Raw genomic sequence first — 21,457 nt, 5'->3', positions numbered from 1 at the left:
AGACACCATTCTATCCATCTGTTTAAGGATTCCACCATCCAACTTCCAATACAAATCCAAAACCCCCCTGAACTTTAAGAACTAGCCTAAAATCTCAGCAAACAAAGCTAAAACATATAGAGAGAGCCCTCTCTGAGTCATAGGTTGGCTAGATTGGTTTGTAGTTACCTCGGCCTTTTCCTTCTTCTGATAACTTCTAGGGAAAATACTGAGTGATAACAGGCTGGAGCCAAATGAACCTCATTTTCGCAAAGGTCATGAAGTGGTTGGGCTTACCGACCACAACACAACCACAACTGTACACCATCGAGTGGCTTTACCAAGGACGGGTGTTCATGTGAGCCAGCAATGTCAACTTCCATACAACATCAAGCCCTTCACGGATGAGGTATTATGTGACATTGCTACCCTTGATGTTTGCGATCTATTATTATGCCAACCATACTTATGGAAGCGACATGTTGTGTATGAGTTAATGCCTCGCGTTGTTATTGTTACCTTAGGAAATAAGTTGTACAAGATACCGAAGGTAGCACCACCTACCGCCATTTCTTTGGTTACTGCAAAACAATGCAGTAAGCTCATTTCCAAAATAGGGAAATTTGTTTTCCTAATGATACACCCTTGGGGAAATAATAAGATGGTGGCCATGACCTCCAGACAGTGACCCTCCAAACGACAATAACAGATGTACAAGGTCATGGAGGAGTACGAGGACATCTTCACCTCCCCCGCAGGGATGCATCAACACTGTTAGGTCAAGCACTCCATCGATCTGACCCCAGGTGCGTTGTTTCCCAATGGACCAATCTATTTACGCTCTGTTCTGGAGAACGATGAAATCAAGAGGCGGATTTAGGAGTTACTGCAGAAAGTTCAATTCCAACCAAGTTCATCGCCCTGTGGGAGCTCAATCGTGTTGGTATAGAAGAAGGATGGGACTTGGAGACTCTGTATTAACTATCGAGTGGTGAACAAGATCACTTTCCGAAATAGGTACCTGATCCCATTGATTGATGACCTTCTCGACCAACTCAAGGGGGGAATATTTCAGCAATATCAACTTAAATTTTGTATATCACTATATACCAATCGAACCCTCCGATGTGTGGAAGACTACCTTCAAAGCCAAGCAGGGCCTTTTCGAATGGTTGGTTATGCCTTTCGGGTTGACAAATGCTCCTGCAACCTTCATGAGGCTCATGGATGAAATCTTATGGCCATTCACCAACTAATTTGTAGTGGTATACTTGGATGACATCCTGATATTCATCTAGAGTTGGGAAGATCACCTCCACCACATCTGACAAGGTATCCAAAACACTGTGGAAACAAAAGTTTTCTGCCAATTTGGAGAAATGAACTTTTGGTGTGACCCAGGTTCAGTATCTAGGATACATTATTGATGAATGGGGGGTGCATGTGGATCCAACCAAGATCTAGGTCATTCAGGATTGGCCAGCCCCAACCACTCTAACAGAGTTCCGCAGCTTTTTGGGTCTTGCCAATTTCTACACAAGGTTTGTGCTGGGTTTCTCTCATATCACTTGGCCCTTGAGTAAAGTCACCAAGGGAGGAGCGAAAGCAAAATTCGTTTGGTCTAAATCTCAATAGAAGCCATTCGTAAAGTGTAAACATTGCCTCTGATATGCACCGGTGCTCACATTAGCAGACATGTAACAACCATTTGAGATCAAGACAGATGCCTCTAATTATTCTATTGGGGCAGTCCTTACTCAACAAGGGCATCCAGCGGCATATCACAGTGAGACACTTTCAGACACAGTCAAGAAGTATCCCACTTATGAAAATGAACTGGATTTAAATAGGAACACAAAAAATTATAGAGATAACCATAAATACAGAGATGCAGCGGAAATAATACTTCATTTCATTAATGTAAAATACTGAAATATGCTTACAAAAAGAAATGGAAATAAACCAGCTAGGGAAATGGTAGCTTATCTCTAAGAAGAGATATGGCAGCTACATGCCTCTGAACTGTGTTACAATGAGGCTCAAAGGCCTATTTATTATTGAGAAACAATGGAAAACCCTAAACATCCAAAAACCTAACCCTAAGAGATGAAACACCAAACTATGGGCCCCGTTTCAGGCAAATTGGTACATCAACTTCCTGGGGTCGTAACTTTGGCATACGATCTTCATTTGATGCGCACAATATCTTGTTAGAAATTCCTATCCGAGGAATACAACTTTGGGAAGAGCAACATTGGTCCATGGAACCATTTTGCTCCCAGATTTCCCAAAAAACGTCGTTTAGGGCCTCAAAACGGCTCTGAAAGTTCATGACTTGAAAAACTGCTAAAAATAGTCAATTGTGCTACAAATAAGGAAACTAAAAAACTGAAATGAACAGTTGTGGGGGTTCAAGTGGGATAGGTGGGTGGCCACCAACATCCACCTGGATCAGACAAAGAGATGTATTCCATTGTGCAGGCCTGCCGACAATGGAAGCATTACATTTTGGGGAAGGAAATGATCATACACACAGAGCATCGACCCCTGCGATTCATACAAATGCAAGGGAAGTTGTAGAATAATCACCATCAGAAGTGTTTCACATACCTTCAATAGTTCCATTTGAATATCAAATACAAGAAAGGCAACACCAATAATGTTGCCAACTGCCTCAACCAACCATCGATCATGGCAATAATCATCGTGCTTAACTCTTGTGGGCACGAGACTTCTGATTGGCCACTTCTCTTCAAAAGCGACCCAGAATTTGGCCACACATACCAGGCACTCTTGGAGGCTCAGCAAGTTCCATATTTTCACCTCCAGGATGCCTTGTTATGCCACATGGGACACCTTTATGTTCCTTCAAGCGAGCATTCCAAGATGATTTGGGAAGCACACTACATTCGAACAGCTAGGCATTTCGGGGTCAAGAAAACGGGGGCAGTACTGCAAAAGTATTTCTATTGGCCGAATCTTCGATAGGATGTCGGGAAGTACATCAGATCCTGCACAGCCTGCACCATTGCAAAACAAACGATCAAGAAGCAAGGCTTTTATACTCCACTACCTACCCCTAGTCGACCTTGGGAATCCATCTCCATGGATTACATGTTGGTCCTTCCTTCTCCTAAGCATGGAAATGACTATGGTTTTGTGGTCGTCCATAGATAATCGAAGGTGGCCATTATGGCTACCTACAAGAAGAATATCACAGCAAAAGCCACTGCTAAACTCTTCTTTGAACGAGTGTGGGTACACTTCCGGATCCCACAATCTATCATCTCAGATCAAGACAACAAGTTCCTCAGTACATTTTGGTCCAGGATCTGGTCAATATTAGACACTAAGCTCACTAAGTCCATAGCTTTCCATCTCCAAACTGATTGCGAGACAGAGGTCGTCAACAGGATGATCGTACACATTCCATGCATGTAAAACTCAAAGCATCCATGCACATGGGATGAGAGCCTCCCCTATGTCTAGCACAGCTATAACCGAGCTCTCCACAGCTCGACTAGCCACAACCCTTTTCAGGCGGGCTTGGGATTCCAGCCACTATGTCCCATTGATGTGGCCATACCATTTGCAGCTACTTAGGAATATTCGGCTCATGTCCAGTTTGAAGCTGATAAGGAAAACAACATCATTGAGCACACCCAACACATCTGCCAACAGTTCCACGACATTCTGGAGAAATCAAATGCCAAGTACAAGCAGCGACATGATCAACATAGGGTGCCACACAAGTTTCAAGTGGGCGACAAAGTCTAGTTACATTTGTAGAAGGAACTCCTTACCAGAGCCTATCAGAAACTCAGATCACTACAGTATGGTCCTTACACCATTACCAAGGTTGTGGGAGACAATGCATTTAAGCTCAATACTCCCCCATTCCATGGCCTGCACCCAGTGTTCAATGTGGACCGCCTTCGACCATACTTCCCTCCATTGTTGGACACATCAGACATTACAAAATAGCTCACACCTACAAAGTTAAATCCAGATTGCATGGAATAAGACACAACTGATCAAATCATGGACATGCATATCAACAACACCCGACAGCAAGGGATCCAACGATATTGAGTTGTCAAAGCATGCTAACTCCTTCACTAGGGCAAGTGGCTTACCAGTGACCAAGTTCAGCAGAAGTTTCCTCATCTCATGGAGGAACTCAATGCAATGGGGACCATTGCTTCCTAAAGGGGCAGGAATTATCTAGGTGGGTATTGGTGGTTATCCGCCTATTCCACTTCGACCCCCGCCATTTTTTCTTTCAGTTTTTCAATTTCCTTATTTGTCTCACAATTTACTATTTTTTGCAGTTTTTCAATTCCTGAACTTCTGGAGCTGTTTTGAGGCCCTAAACGATGTTTTTTGTGAAAATTGGGGCCAACATGGGTTATTGAATCATGTGTTCCATTGCAAAGTTGTATTTCTCAGATAGATCATTCTAACGAGGTATTGTGTGCATCAAACGGGGATCGTATGCCAAACTTATGACCACGGGAAGTTGATGTACCAATTTACCCAAACAAGGCCCATAGTTTGGCGATTCATCTCCTAGGGTTAGGTTTTTGGATGTTTAGGGTTTTTCATTGTTTCTCAATAATAAATAGGCCTTTGAGCCTCATTGTAACACAGTTCAGACGCATGTATCCACCACATCTCTTCTCAGAGATAAGCTACCATCGCTCGAGCTAGTCTTATTTCCATTCTGTTTGTAAACATATTTCAATATTTGATATTAACAAAATGAAGTGTTATTTCTGTTGCATCTCTGTATTTATGGTTATATCTATAATTTTTTGCGTTCCTCTTTAAATCTCGATCAGTGGTATCAGAGCGGTCTACTCTTTCTCTATTTTTCTTTGCATGTCCCCAACGAGGTCGGGATATGAGTTAGGGCTCGATCTGGTTGAACCTTTGCAAGATTAGCCTCTCAAACCCCTACGGTCGCCCATGGGGGAAGAAAAGAAAGATGACGGATCAGGAGATCATATCAAAATATTCCTCGAGGAGGCCCTCGAGAAACAAGGCAACGCGATGATGGATAACTTTGCCTAGATCCTTCAACGGTTGCCCACCAGTGGCGCATCCACATCCAACAACCACTCTGGATGCTCCACTCCTTTTAAGGTACAAGTAAACTTTGACATTCCCATATTTGAGGGCCAAATAGATGCAGACGCCATAGATAAATGGTTAAATCTACTAGAAGGACATTTTTCTGTTCATGATTTTCCGAGCCAGGAAAATATTACTTTTTCTCTTCTCAAAGCCGCCCCCCACATCAAGGACTGGTGGGAAACCTGGTGTGAGCAGAAGGATGAAAGTATGAACTCACTATTTTCAGTTGTACCCACTTGGAATTCGTTCCGGGATGCCATCAAGGAGCAGTACTACCTTGTCGGGAGCTATGAGGATAAATACATAAAGTGGACCATGATGCGGCAGGGAAGGGACCAAGATGTGTCGAAGTTTACCAATGTTTTGCATACCCTTCATACGAAGTTTTGTATCAAAGACTCTGAGAAACATTTGGTACTCAAGTACCACGACTACGTACACAGGTACATCCAGATGAAATGAAGTTCCTGGAAATATCCTCTCTTGGCACGACGTATTAATACGTCGTCAAGATTAAGCAGAAGTTTAAACATAAGAAGCGAGACTTTGGATCTATGAATATGAAGCAAGGGAAAGGTTCCCCCAGACCTCATAAATAAGGAAAAATCTAAGGCGTGGTGGCCCAAGACATCCCTCCAAAGTCGCAAGGAAAGAACAACACCGCAAAGCCGAAGAAGGACATGGGAAAGTGGTGTGAGTTCCATAAGAGCTCCACTCACAACACAAGTGAGTGTCGGGCCAAGTAGTCACTGGTGGCCAAGCTGAAGGCTTCAGAATCAGATATGTGTTCTGACTCAGAGTCATAACCCAACAAGGGGAATGACAAAGGGAAGCAGATTATCGATGCGGAACCCAACGCCACTATTGCCGCCATGAAGATCCAGAAGGAGAAACCCGAATATCTAGAGGAGGAGGAGTTCCTCTTCCACTCCCAGATGTGGGTAAAGGGTTCCCCACTACAATTCATTATCGACAAAAGGATCCAAAGAACCACATTTCAGCAAAGGTCGTGAATCGGTTGGGCATATTGACCACAACACACCCACAATCGTACACCATCAGGTGGCTTCACCAAGGACGGGATCTTCGCGAGAGCTAGCAGTGTTGCCTTCCATACAACATCAAGCCCTTCAAGGATGAGGTATTATGTGACGTTTCTCCCCTTGATGTTTGTGATGTATTATTAGGCCAACCATGCCTGTGGAAGCGACATGTTGTGTATGAGTCAAGGCCTCGCGCTGTTATTGTTACCTTATGAAATAAGTTGTACAGGATATCTGAGGTAGCACCGCCTACCACCATTTCTTGTGTTATTGCAAAACAATGTAGTAAGCTCATTTCCAAAACCAGGAAATTTGTTTTCCTGATGATACACCCTCGGGGAAAGAAGAAGATGGTGGCCATGACCTCCAGACCAGGCCCCTCCGCACGACAACAATAAATGGACAAGCTCGTGGAGGAGTACAAGGAAATCTTCACCTTCCCCGCATGGGTGTCTCTGCACTTTCAAGTCAAGCACTCCATCAATCTCACCCTAGGTGCATCATTTCCCAATGGACCAATCTATCAGTGCTCCATTCTAGAGAACGATGAAATCAAGAGGCAGATTCAGGAGCTACTACAGAAAGGTCACATCAGACCGAGTTCATCGCCCTGTGGGATCCCAATCGTGTTGGTACAAAAGGTAGGACTTGGAGACACTGTATTGACTATCGGGTGCTAAACAAGATCATTGTCCAGAATAGGTACTCGATCCCATGGATTGATGACCTTTTGGACCAACTCAAGGGAGGGAAATATTTCAGCAAGATCGACTTGAAATCTGGATATCACCAGGTACCAATCGAACCATGTGATGTGTGGAATACTACCTTCAAAGCCAAGGAGGGCCTTTTCGAATGGTTGGTTATGCCTTTTGGGTTGACAAATGCTCCTAAGCACCTCCACCACATCCGAAAAGTTCTCCAAACATTGTAGCAACACAATCTGTGTGCCAATTTGGAGAAATGCACTTTTGGCATGACCCGGGTTCAGTATCTAGGATACATTATTGATGAATAGGGGGTGCATGTGGATCCAGCAAAGATCTAAGTCATTCAATATTGGCTAGCCCCAACCACTCTAACAGAGCTCCACAACTTTTTGGGTCTAGCCAATTTCTATCCTAGGTTTGTGTTGGGGTTCTCGCATATTACTTGGCCTTTGAGTCAAGCCACCAACGGAGGAGCGAAAGAAAATTTATTTTGGTCTAAATCTCAACAGAAGGCATTCGCAGAGTTGAAAAAGTGCCTTTGCTATGCAGCAATGCTCACATTACCAAACTTGCAACAACCATTTGAGATCGAGACAGATACCTCTAACAATGCTATTGGGGCAATCCTTACTCAATAGGGGCATCCAGAGGCATATCATAGTGAGACACTTTGAGTCACAGTCCAGAAGTATTCCACTTATGACAAAGAGATGTATTCCATTATGTCGGCCTGCCGACAATGGAAGCATTACATTTTGGGGAAGGAAACAGTCATCCACACATACCACTGACCCCTGCAATTCATATAGATGCAAGGGAAGTTGCAGAATGATTGCCATAAGAAGCGGTCCACATACCTGCAATAGTTCCATTTGAATTTCAAGTACAAGAAGGACAATACCAATAATGTTGTAGACTGCCTCAACTAACCACCGATCATGGCATTAACCACCGTGCTTAATTCTTGTGGGCACGAGACTTCTGATTGGCCATTTCTCCACAAAAGCGACCCAGAATTCGGCCACATATACCAAGCGCTCTTGGAGGGTCAGCAAGTTCCAGATTTTCACCTCCAGGATGCCCTATTATGCCACTTGGGACACCTTTGTGTTCCTTCAAGCGAGTGTGCCAACATGATTTGGGAAGCACACTATAGTCTAGCCGTTTGGCATTTCGAGGTCGAGAAAACGGTTTCAGTACTGCATAAGTATTTCTATTGTCTGAATCTTCGACAAAATGTTGAGAAGTACATCAGATCCTGGACTGCCTACACCATTACAAAACAGACCATCAATAAGCAAGGCCTTTATACACCGCTTCCTACCCCTAGTCGACCTTGGGAATCCATCTCCATGGATTACATGTCGGGCCTTTGTTATAGATCCATTTGGGCACATCACTCCCATCATCTAGATCATTGTTTTAGGGCTCATCAACCCCTAATTTCAATTGCTACATTCCCTAAACAAGTCACCCTTTTGAATGCCTCCTTCCCAGACAGTTTCATGACTTGAAGACATCCTAAAATGACCTCTAGAGGGATTAGCGCAGGTAGGCCCATGTAAGGGTGCGCTACAGAGCAGTTGAATCCATTTCGGGGTGCTCTGCAGAGCACTTAGGCCCTCTTTCACCTGCGTTGGGCGAGATTGAGCAAAATTCACATAGGGTTTGGGGAATATTCTTATCTTTTGGAGTCATCTAGAAGGTTCCCTCACTTATCAACTCCTATGAGCTCGAAAATGGATGGAATGAGTTAAGATGCATCCTATCCTCTCATTCCTTCCTCCATGGAACTAATTCTAAGTATGGAAGGCCATTCAATACCACCATTTATGATATAACCTCCTTCATCCTCCTATAAATTGAACACTCATCTAAGTGATCAAGGGTTGGACTATGTTGAATTGCAAGGAGATAATGTTGCTATGAGAATTGGCTTTGAAACAAGTATTGTAATGCTACAAGTTTGTCATGATTTTGATGTGATGTGGATGGGATCCAAGCTGGAGGAATGACTTTGAATCAGACACAAGGGTTGTAATTCCTTCTTCTATTCAATAAAGTATTTGGACCTTTTTCCCATATGTTTGTATTGTTATATGATGCTTATATGTGTGAATGTATTTGATTCCATTCATTTGTATTCAATAGATCTTTTGCTTTGATCGGTTCTTTGTCTTCTGTTTGTGTTTACAGGTACTTCTCAAGCGTGTTAAGTACGAGAAGGAGCGACATGATCGATACAAAGGAGACAAGAGGAAAGCGGAACTACAAGTAGGTCTTCTCATATTCTTTGTCTTATCTATTGGTTATATGAAAAGGCTAAAGTGCTTTAAACTGCTGTTCTAGATATGGCTACTTATCTAGGGAATTAGTATTTATTCATAGATACCAAATTCTCCAAAACAAATTGGCGACCATACTGGGGAAGATCATCCTTCCTAGTAGCTTATTGTTTAGTCAATTTAGTGTCCTAAATTGCTTTGCATAAATTATCAACTGAGGTTCCTAAGCTGATAAAGTGTAGTGCACTGTATGTGCTTAGTTAACCCTTATTACTTCGTTGTTTTGTATTTTATATTGTTTTGGGGGTTTCTGTTCTTTGATTCCTAATGATGTACAATTTGAACTATGAGAAACTGAATCTAAACTTCCTAAAGGTGAACCCAAGTGTAGAAATTTCACCGTAGATCACCTGATAATGCAATATACTAAAGCAAAATACTTGATCTACTTCTACTATCAAACTTTACAGAAGCTTAATCAATTTGGGCAAGATCAATCAGAACACATATAACAGAGAAGAAGAAAGCATACACATGAAACACAGAAGAATAAACTGGGGAAAGCCTTAGCCTAAAACCCCAATCTTTGTATTATCATACGAGTGGAAATAAGTTCAGATTACAAAAAGAATCAGCTCTCAAGCTATCTTGCTCTCTCTGCAATCAAACAATGATGCTCATAAACAGTCAAAGGCTTCTCCAAACCTTCTCCTCTGCCCTCCAAGCCTCCTATTTCCATGCGCAGTTTTCCTTGGGGTCCAGTGCTGCCACCTGTGTGAATTGGCCTCTTCACACACTCATTAACCTCTGATCTAACTGTGCAATCCTGAAGGAGATAATTCCTTCTGCATGGATGAGTTTCCTATATATAGGAAAAATCCTCCAACTGATAGTACATTGTCCTTTCCTCTGATCTAAACTGGGTCTCTAACTGAACTGACATGCATGAGTTATTTATGAGAGAATATTCAGTTATCTAGAGAGCAGTAGTTACATGCATGCAAGAATTAACTAACTGAACTCACAATTAGTTCAACAAACTATTTGAACTAATCTAACTGGACTTAACACAGTTAACTGAGCTAACTAATTACAACTCATCCTTATCTCTTTAACTAAGGGATAAATTCCTCAATTAATGGGATAATTCTACTTGTAGAATTGAGGCTTCTGTGATCCATATCAAGTTTACGAGAGATTTTTCGGCGTAAATCACATGAAATATCATTTGTCAACGCATTTTGAACCAACCAGTGTGGTTCATCGTCAGGACAAGCTATATGCTTGCAAGATCGAGTTTACATATTTTTCCTAGCCATGAAGACATTCTACCTGGCTAGGAAAAAATATGTAAACTCGATCTTGTGAGCATATACCTTGTCTTGACGATGAACCACACTAGTTGGTTTGAAACACATCGACAAATGATATTTCATGTGATTTACGTCGAAAAATCTCTCATAAACTTGATATGGATCACAGAAGCCTCAATTCTACAAGTAGAATGTCTTCATGGCTAGGAAAAATATGTAAACTCGATCTTGTGAGCATATATCTTGTCCTGACGATGAACCACACTGGTTGGTTCGAAACGCGTCGACAAATGATAATGGGATAATTGTTTCATGTCCCCACATAGACTTCATGTTTGATTTTCTACAACTAATTAACTCAAGATGAATTAATTAATTATTTTACAAATAGCTGCTAAGATCAAATTCGAATTTTACTTCTCAATTTTAGTTCAAGGACTAACTAAAATTGGAATCTATCCCGAAATACTATTTATAGCAATGTTAATTTTTAGCATTTCCATTTTTCATTCCTTGTTGCTATATCCAACACTGGTACCCGAACTGCTATTTATAGCAGTGCTATTTTTATCACTTCTATTTTTAGCATTTCTTATTGCTATTTTCAACACTCCCTCTCAACAAGAAAGGCATTCAAATAGAACCCAATCCTGAACCTTTGGAATGTTCTGCATGCAAACTTCTCCCTAGTGTTGTTGCTCCAGCAACTCTAGAAACAAAAAAATCTCCCAACTGACCTCCCTATTGGGCTACAAACATCCTTTGATGCTGAAGCTTCCTCTGTGACCTCTGAGCTGCTACAACACTCCATGCATCTCGCACCGTTGCACACCTCTCTGTGCCATCCTGCGTTGGTGCAACACTCTTGTGCCTCTCGCATTATTGCAGCTTGCTAGCTCTGCACTATCTTGGGATTCCTGCACTGTAGCTCTCTCTGCCGCTCCATCCGCATCTGCCTCTACCCACTTAGCCAGTCTTTCTACTCCTCGTCGGGGCTCCCATAGCAAGGTCTAATCACAGAGGTTGGGTACCTCAATGATCCTGCCCCTATTCCGGCCTTCTTAGGACTGTCACTCCACATCGCCCCACCTCCTACCTGGAGGTATGGATGCATGTGATCCCTCTGCCCACTTGGCTCGAAATTTCCCCCTACTGGAGGTCTCTGCATGAGTGGATGCCTACACTTGATCTCCTCTCAGCTTCTCCAGTTGTGGCTGCTCCACAACCTCCTGAAGCTGCTTCACCAATTGTGGCTCCTCCATAATTGTCTGAGACTTCTTTTGGCACTGCACGTTGAGAGGTAATGTACTCTCCCTCTCAACCACCAAGTCTCCATCAGTTGTCTTACTCCTCAAGGCTTTGCATGCATCTTGAACATCAAGAGCATACAGGTTCTTGACTCGTGAACTGATCTGCTTCATGTCTAAGGAAAACCTTTCCCTTACTGAAGACTACATCATAGCCTTTGTCTTCCAACATTGCTATCGACACCAAATTTTTCCTCAGTCCTGGTACATACTTGATATCGATTAAGGTAATGCGAGCTCCATGCTCCCTCTAAAAAAAAAAAATATGTCTACACCTGAGACACTATACTTTTCATCATTACCCATCACTATGAGTATCTGGAGATCTTTCTTGTCCAAGGTACTAAACAAACTCTTGTCGCCAGTCATGTGGAAAGAAGCTCCACTATCAAGAAACCAACCACATCCCACCATGGATGAAACCATGCATTCAAAGAGGGTGAAATCCAACTCGAACTGTGAGGCCAATGCCTCACCTTCAGATCCTTCCTTGGATCCCATCTTGGATTTCTTCAGTGGACAATTTGTAGCAAAATGGCCCACTTCATGACAATGAAAGCATCGCACTTTCGATTTGTCAAACTTCTTCCCACCATGGAAAGAACTGGATTTGGAATGGGACGCCTTCCCTTCCCCTTCCTTGCCTTACTCGCTAAGGCTAGATTTTCCTCATCATCTTGATTCGATGAGTATCCTTCTCTGGTGCTTCTTCTTATCTCCTCCTGCATCAGATCCGACCAAAGTCGTTCCCAATCTGGCATTTTTTCATGCAATCCTTCCAAGCTATATAATTCGAGCTGCCATCAAGGGCATGCTCGAGTCTTAAACCATTGAACGCCATTGGTGAAATTGAGATGTGATAAGAACTCAATTTCTATATTTAGGAACCTCAAACTTCAAACTTCTCCCTTCTTGTATATTGTTCTTCGCTTTGATCACCTTTGCTTTGATACCATGTATAAATTTCACCGTAGATCGCCTGATAATGCAATATACTAAAGCAAAATACTTGATCTACTTCTACTATCAAACTTTGCAGAAGCTTAATCAATTTGGGCAAGATCAATCAGAACACATATAACAGAAGAAGAAATCATACACATGAAACACAAAATAATAACCCAGGGAAAGCCTCAGCCTAAAACCCCAATCTCTATATTATCATACAAGTGGAAATATGTTCAGATTACAAAAATAATCAGCTCTCAAGCTATCCTGCTCTCTCTAAAATCAAACAATGTTGCTCATATATAGTCAAAGGCTTCTCCAAACCTTCTCCTCTGCCCTCCAAACCTCCTATTTCCTTGTGCAGTTTTTCTTGGGGTCCAGTGTTGCCACCTGTGTGAATTGGCCTCTTCACACACTCACTAACCTCTAATCTAACTGTGCAATCCTGAAGGAGATAATTCCTTCTGCATGGATGAGTTTCCTATATAGGAAAAATCCTCCAACTGATAGTACATTGTCCCTTCCTCTGATCTCAACTGGGTCTCTGACTGAACTAACATGCTTGAGTTATTTATGAGATAATATTCAGTTATCTAGAGAGCAGCAGTTACATGCATGCAAGCATTAACTAATTGAACTCACAATTAATTCAACAAACTATTTGAACTAATCTAAGTGGACTTAACTCAGTTAACTAAGCTAACTAATTACAACTCAAATTACAACTCATCCTTATCTCTTTAACTAAGGGATAAATTCCTCAATTAATGGGATAATTGTTGCATGTCCCCACATAGACTTCATGTTTGATTTTCTACAACTAATTAACTCAAGATGAATTAATTAATTATTTTACAAACGGCTGCTAAGATCAAATTCTAATTTTACTTCTCAATTTTAGTTCAGGGACTAACTAAAATTGGAATCTATCCCGAAATACTATTTATAGCAATGCAATTTTTAGCATTTCCATTTTTCATTCCTTGTTGCTATATCCAACACTGGTACCCAAACTGCTATTTATAGCAGTGCTATTTTTAGCACTTCTATTTTTAGCATTTCTTGTTGCTATTTTCAACACCAAGAGCTTAAAACTAGTCAAAATCTAAGTTAAAAGAAGGAAAAAAACAAAGAATTTTTCTTATCTTGTCATCTAATCCTAATTCATGAATCTAATTCTTAAAACCAAAAGGTAAAGTTGTAAATCATGTTGAAATAAATACAGGGAATGAAATTAACTGAAGTACGTCTAGTTACTCTGACCTTCAATTTTGAAAGATAACCTCCTTGATATGGAATTCAAGCAACTTCTGTACTTCATGATCTAGAAAAAAAAACTAAATAAAAACATGTAGAAGGTAACCGATTGGTTTCAACCCTTATATAAAGTGAATGTTTAACGATTTAGTTTAGGATGGATATCAGCTTGAAATGATGACCAAAAACATTCACTAATACAGTGCATTGACAACATGAACTAGGAAATAAATAACAAAAACAGTGAGTAAACTAATCAACAATGCATCCTCATTACTTTCAATCTTACTCTATTTAGAAACAAAGTCGTTTCCTTTATGAAATGGATTGGAGAAACAAGACTACACAATTGAATTCTAACATTATGCTATTGATCAGAACTAAAATAAATCAAACTACAAGAAATCAACCTAAGTTACAAACACTGCTAAAAGCAAATGATGAAATTAAAACTGAACAGAACAAACAAATGAAAAGAAAACCTCCTTTAGTGCAGGGGCCCTCTACAATTGACTGGGTTGAGCTGCTAACTTAATTCAAAATGCTCCTTCAAATGATCATTAGTCAACACACGGCTTTGTATTATAAAACAGGAACAAAAGTCCAAAATTACAGAGCTGATAAGTCTAAAATTAATATATCAAAAACTTCGAACCCCTTCTGGTTCTATACAACTGGTATTTAAAATAAAATATTCATAACTGTCTTTTGAGGAAAATTAGCTACAGGTGGTCTACACATATCACAACCGGACGATGTAAATGTTTGATCAGCTACAGGTGACTTGAATTCAAACAAGGTGGTTGCATAGAACCGTTGACACAGGTAGCTGATCCGAGTTAATGCTTCAACATAACTATTGGATTTATTAATTAACCATGAAATGGTAGACAAAGAGTCCTATTGCTTCTGGGTTTCATATGTTTGACTCCACCTTTGACTGTGGGCTTGAGCTGGTTTTTTTATCGATATAAGCTAGGTGACTAGGATAGGATCCATGTTGAGACAATTCCAGAGATGCCCATGTGGCCAGTTTCTTTGTTTTACACATGTAACTTGCTAAACCATGGAAGTAGCTACAAAACACATAGTTAGTTGCAAAATAGCATGCGTTCCATAGCTAATTTGCAAAAACTATTCAAATAGCAAAAACATAAAAGTATAACATGTCAATCATTTAATGTCCTCCTTGAGAAAAAATGTATCATTTATAAGCGATGGGGATCTGTCTTTTTATGGAAAACAAAGGAAATAAGTGAGAAAATTTGTCAAGGAGAGGATAATTCTGAGGTTCAACATACCCCCACTGCAAAATCATTGCATGTCCCCATGAAATTTTGCCAAAAATGTGAACTCTTCTTTCCTATTGCATCTGCTCAAACACCTCTGCTAGTACATCTAACTTTCTTCTCTTGCTCCTCTTTGAAGTGACTGCCATCCTGGGTTTCTTCATGAGAAGTCTGTATTTTAGGTTGATGATTGTTCTGTTCAAGTTTCTATTCTTCCTCTTCAACTTCCTATTCTTCTTGTACCATAGCCTTAGGTGCAGCATTGTATTATCATGAATGGCTTTATTCAATTTGCTTTGTTCCTTCAGGGTTTCGTTTTCTTTCTTGAGATGCCTGTTTAATATCTCTAACTCATATATTTCATGTTTGAGAGAGTCAGTTAGAGGTTCTTGTGGATTGACAGGTTGTTCTGGATTGGCTTAGGATTCTGGATCCATTGGGGAACTTTTCTTCTCCAGTGACTCTATGTAATCATAAATTTGTTTTTGCACTGGGTCTATGCCTGGAGATCCTCTGTTGGGGCTGCCTTCGAAATACTGTTTAGGAGAGTTTTGAGGACTGTGTGTAAATGGAACATTATCAGGAGATGGTACTGGGGTTTCTTCTTCTAGATTTATGAACTCTATTCCCTTTGATGATACCTTCTTTACCATACCTCAAAGTCTAGAGCTCCTTCTAAGTTGTAGGGGGCTTATGTTATCCTCCTTTGTACCCTTTTTCTCCTTTCCTATCTTTTCCTTTCTCTTGATTTGTTTCCTAATCTTTGTTAATTTTTTAGAGATTAATTGTTCATCATCTTGCTGTAATGAAGATTCGGGTTTGTTTCTAGTAATTCCACCAGCTTTCTTTTTCATCTTCCCTTTTTGCTTGATCTACCCCCTGATCTTTGTCTTAGAGACTGGCTCTTCATCATTTTTCTCTGTGGAGGACTCAGGTTTTCTTTGAATGGCCATACAAGTCTTTTTCCTCTTACTCCTTCTGACATTACCCTCTTCAGGTGATTCTGGTGCCTCTTGGAAATAGTTTCTTATCAAGAAGTTTTCCCAAGTATCTCCTATTCTTTTCAAATGAAACTCAACCAGTATTTTTACCAACCCATGATGGTACATAGTTGTGTCTATGAATTCTATTTTCTTCTATACATTTGAAGCCATCCTCCTTAAACTATTTAGAAGGAAGAAAGGGAGGTTGATGTTTCCATTTTCTAGAAATTTCATCAATAAACGTATATGATAGACATACATGCATCTGAATCTCCCCTCACAGGTAATAAATTTTTGTAATATCAAAAGCATGCTTCTCCATTTATTTTTAAGTGCTGAAATAGGAATTCCTTTTCTAAACACAGTGACATCCATACCTGGGTTCCTGAGGATTACCTTCCATGATTCACTGTGAAATTCTTTATTTTTGAACCATCTCTCACCAAGTCTTGGCAGTTCTGTAGCCTCTGCTATGTAAGATTTTGTTACTGCAAACTTAATGTCTCCAATTTCTACTTCTGTACCATCGAATGATCTAGCAAAAGTTTTTGCGATCTCTTTGTGATAGCCATCAAATTTTTCAATGAAATTGAGCCATCCAGCCTTCTGTAGCATCTCCTTGAGTTGTGGGTATCCTTCCATATATTTTGTCCCTACGTGCTCTGTCCTGACAATGAGTACCATGGCCTCTGTTTCGTAGAATTTTCTAACCTTCGGAATTACTCTCCTGGTCTATGAAATGGACTAACTACGGCTATGGTGAAAAAGAATGATGGGTTTGAGTGGAATAAGTAGACGGTGAGGGTTTAGAGAGACGTGAATACGTTGGTCACATCGTAGTTTTGACCGTTAATAGATGGAGTTATTAGAGACCGTTTAAGTACAGAGTATGGAGAACATAGCGGAGGTGTGGTATGATGAAATTATTATAGATCGTTTGGTACCGAATGTGGAAGATGTAGCAGAGATGTGGTATCATGAAGTGGTAGTCAAATCAAATGATGACTTGTTAAGGAGACATATGATCATTCATATTATACATGACTTATGTTTGTAACTTGTTGTTTGAAATAAATTTTTCATTTTACCTTTATAACTTAACCTTTTGCTTGATAATTCTTTTGGTGTTGATCCATAGGTACTTTGAGCACGGTTGATCTCCAAAACTTGATTCTTTAATTTCCATGCATTCATGACTTGTTTCTGAGTTGTACAATTGTGCAAGAGCTGATAAGTAAGTTGTAGCTGCAGAATCAGATTAGCCGCGGAATGGAATCAGCTACAAAATGTGAAAAGAAAGAAAAGTGAAATATGGCTATGGAATATGAGTGTAAAAATAAAATGGAAATGAGTTATGACAGTGAGATGGAATGAGATGTAAGATAAAATGAAAAATAGGGTGAAATAGGATAAAACTATAAAAAGATAAAATGTAAATGAAATATGACAGTGAGATGAAGTGGAACTGTAAAAAAATGAAAACAGAATGAGATGGAATGAGATGATGAATTTGCAGAATCTAAACTGCAAATGAATGTAGCTTTTTGTCACTACTTAATATAGAAAGGAAATGGAAAATATAGGAAGTCAGAGATCTCTGATTTTCACCCTGTGTTTTCTATATAAGTATGCCAATCAATGATTGGTTTTCAACCTTATAAATTTTTTTTTTAAATCATTTTTTAGGAAAAATAAAGACTAAGTTAGTGGAGATGAAGAATTCTTCTTCACTAGCTTCATTTTAGAGTTATTTTGGAAAATCTTAATGAACTCCTCTCTTGAAATTGGTTTCTGACATATCTTCAACCGATGACCATTCATAAGAAGAGGTATTTTTCTTCCATCTATCGTCCTTATCTTTACTGCTCCTTTATTAAAGACTTATTCAATCTATTATGGCCCAAGACAATGAGTTTGAAACTTCCCTTGAAAATCTTTGAACTTTGAATCGAGCAACACTGCCCAATATCCTGCTTGAAACTTTTTCTCCTTAATATCTTTATCATGCCATTTAGCCCTCTGTTGTTGGACTATACTGGTTCTTTGAACTGCATCTTGCCTGATTTTGTCAAGTTCATTGAATTGCTCCAATCTATGTTTCTATTCCTCTGATAAATATAGTCCCAATTGGACTGCCATCTTGAAGGTTTTGATTTGAAACTTTATAGGAAACAGGGCTTGTTTCCCATGAACAAGTTCATAGAGTGTATGTCCCATTGTGTTCCTCCATGTAGTTCTATAGGCCCATAAGGCTTCAGGAAGCCTTTCTACCCAATCTCTTCTATGTAGATGCACAGTCTTAGTGAGAATTCCTTCAATCACCTTATTTTTAGATTCAATTTTACCATTTGCTTGTGGATGATAGGGAGTATATTTCTTATGTTTGATCTTGTAATCTTCCACAAGACCCTTCACCATTTTAGATGTAAATTGAGATCCCTGATCTGTCACAATTTCTCTTGGAACACCAAAACGAGTGAAGATGTCCTCAAAAAGAAAATTAACTACAGATTTTTCATTAGAAAAAGGTAATGCTTTGGCCTCTACCCATTTAGTGACATAATCATTACATACCAATATATACTTCTTTTGCTTAGATGGAGGATTAATTGGTCCAACAAAATCCAAGGCCCATTTTTCAAAAGGTTCAATGAGTACCTGAATTTGTAGTGTCATTTCATTTGATGGAGAAGGTTTCCCTATCCTCTGGCAGCTGTCACACATCCTGACATATTCTTTGACATCTTTGAAGATGGATGGCCAATAATATCCTAAAGAAAGGATTTTATAGGTTGTCCTCTTGTCAGGTGTCCACCACATGGCTCATCATGACATGCCTTAAGAATCTCAGGCATTTCATCTTCCCTAACACATCTTTTGATCATAAGATCTAGGCCTATTTTATATAATTCATTAGTGATCCATGAGTATCTTGCACTTATCTGAATGATTTTTCTTTTATCTCTAGGAAACAAATGTGAAGGCAATTTCCCTGTGACTAATTAATTAGCAATATCTGCAAACCAAGGAGTTTGAGTAGTCACTGCAAAAAGATATTCATCAGGAAACTAGCAACTGTGTTTTGTTTTCCAGGCCTATCTAGCACAGTAATATTGAATTCTTGCAAGAGTACAAGCCATCTTGTAACTCTACCAATAGTAATAGGTTTATTCATTAAGTATCTAATTGCAAAGTGATCTGTGTGAACAAACGTTTCATAGCCTATTATATAATGTCTGAACTTGTTGATTACATGAACAACAGCTAAAAATTCCTTTTCAGTTATAGTATAATTCAACTCAGTGGGAGTCAAATTCTTACTTGTATAGTAGATGGTGTAGGGAATCAAATATTTTTTGTCCTAATATAGCTACTAGAGTTGTATCTGAAGCATCTATTGAAATGTGAAAAGGTAGTTTCCAATTTGGACCTCTCAAGATGGGTGCTTCAGAATTTTTTTTTTTGTAAGTCTCAAATGCTAATTGGCAGTCAGGATTCCAATTGAATTCACAATCCTTGGTGAGTAATTTGAAGAATGGGGATGCTATTTTAGTGAATTTTTCTATAAATCATCTATAGTATCCTGTAAATCCTAGAAAACTTCGAACATCCTTTTGGAAATTTGGAATTGATAATTTAGAGATGACTTCAACTTTAGATTTATCAACTTTAATCCCATCTCCTGAAATGTGATGCCCTAAAACAATACCTTCTGTAAACATCATAAAACATTTTTCATGGCTTAGTGAAAGGTTTGCTTCCTTACATCTTTTAAGAACTTTTTCCAAATTTTCCAAAGCTTCTTCAAATGTATTCCCATAGACTGTAAAGTCATCCATATATACCTCTACACAATCATGTATTAGATCATAAAAAATTCCTAGTACTGCTCTTTGGAATGTTGCAGGTGCATTACATAACCCAAAATGAATTAATCAGTAGGCATAGGTTCCCCATGGAAAAGTAAATGTGGTTTTATCTTGATCTTCAGGTGCCACCTGAATCTAATTATAACCACTAAAACCATCCAAGAATGAGAAATACTTCTTACCTACTAATGTATCTAACACTTGATCTATAAAGGGCAAAGGAAAATGATCTTTAAGGGTAGCTTTATTCAATTCTTGGTAATCAATGCACACCCTCCATTTACCATTCTTTTTAGGCACAATCACTAAAGGGGAAACCCATTGGTTGTCTGAAATTGGGTAAATGAAGTTTACATTCAGCAGTTTTTGCAGCTCTTCTTTCACAATTTCCCTAAGATTTGGATTCATCCTTCTCTGAGGTTGTCTGATAGGTCTACAATTTTCCTCAATGTAGATGTGATGTATACAAGTCTTAGGACTAATTCCTTTCATGTCAGTATATTCCCATGCATATGCAGCAAAATGTTGTTGTAATGTCTTGATTAGCTTTTCCCGTTGTAATTTCTCCAAGTTATTATTTATGTTCAATGTTCTCCCTGGAAATATTTCAATTGTAGAGCTACCAAATTCTTCCATAGAATAAAGAGACATCTGCCTAGATGACAAATATTCAATATTGGATTTTTCTTGAAATTGATCATGTTCATATTCTGGAGATGATTCAAAATTTTCCATTGTATTTAAGATTTGACTATCTTCACTAATATCTGAAATAGTAAAGAGAGGTTGAATGTCATTTTCATCATCAATCCATTCTTTGTCGTTTATTTCTATGATTGTTCTTGCTAGAGGATATAGAGTGAATTTCTTTGTTGAATTCCCATCAAAAATATACATATCACCAGATCTACAGTTAATGAAAGCATCAGCTGTGGCCAGCCAAGGTCTTCCTAATATGAGTGGATGTCCTCCTAGATTGTTCTTGGGGGTTAAAATCAAAAAATCAACAGGATGTTCCCAAGAATCTAAGGATACTAAAATATCTTCTAACACTCCATCTGATTTGATTACAGATGTGTCCGCTAATTGCAGTAATGTAGGTGTGTAAAGAAGATTAGGAAGCTTGAGTTGTTCCATGGTTTGTTTGCTCATGATGTTTATTATTGCTCCTAAATCAATCAATGTATTTGGAATTTCAACTCCATTGATATGTGTTTTCACAATTAGACTTCCTGGATCTACATATTTTTGTATGGCAATTTTTCCCATCATTATATCTGCTATTTTTCCTACCAAGTGAATTCCTTTTGTTTCCTTTGCTTTTCTTCCCAGTTTATT

Source organism: Pinus tabuliformis, chromosome X (genome assembly GCF_031772625.1).
Source record: "Pinus tabuliformis cultivar Carrire ecotype Pingquan chromosome X, CPIR1, whole genome shotgun sequence".
In the NCBI taxonomy this organism is placed as follows: domain Eukaryota; kingdom Viridiplantae; phylum Streptophyta; class Pinopsida; order Pinales; family Pinaceae; genus Pinus; species Pinus tabuliformis.
The sequence above is the reverse complement of the archived record's forward strand: the minus strand, read 5'-3'. Positions refer to the sequence as shown.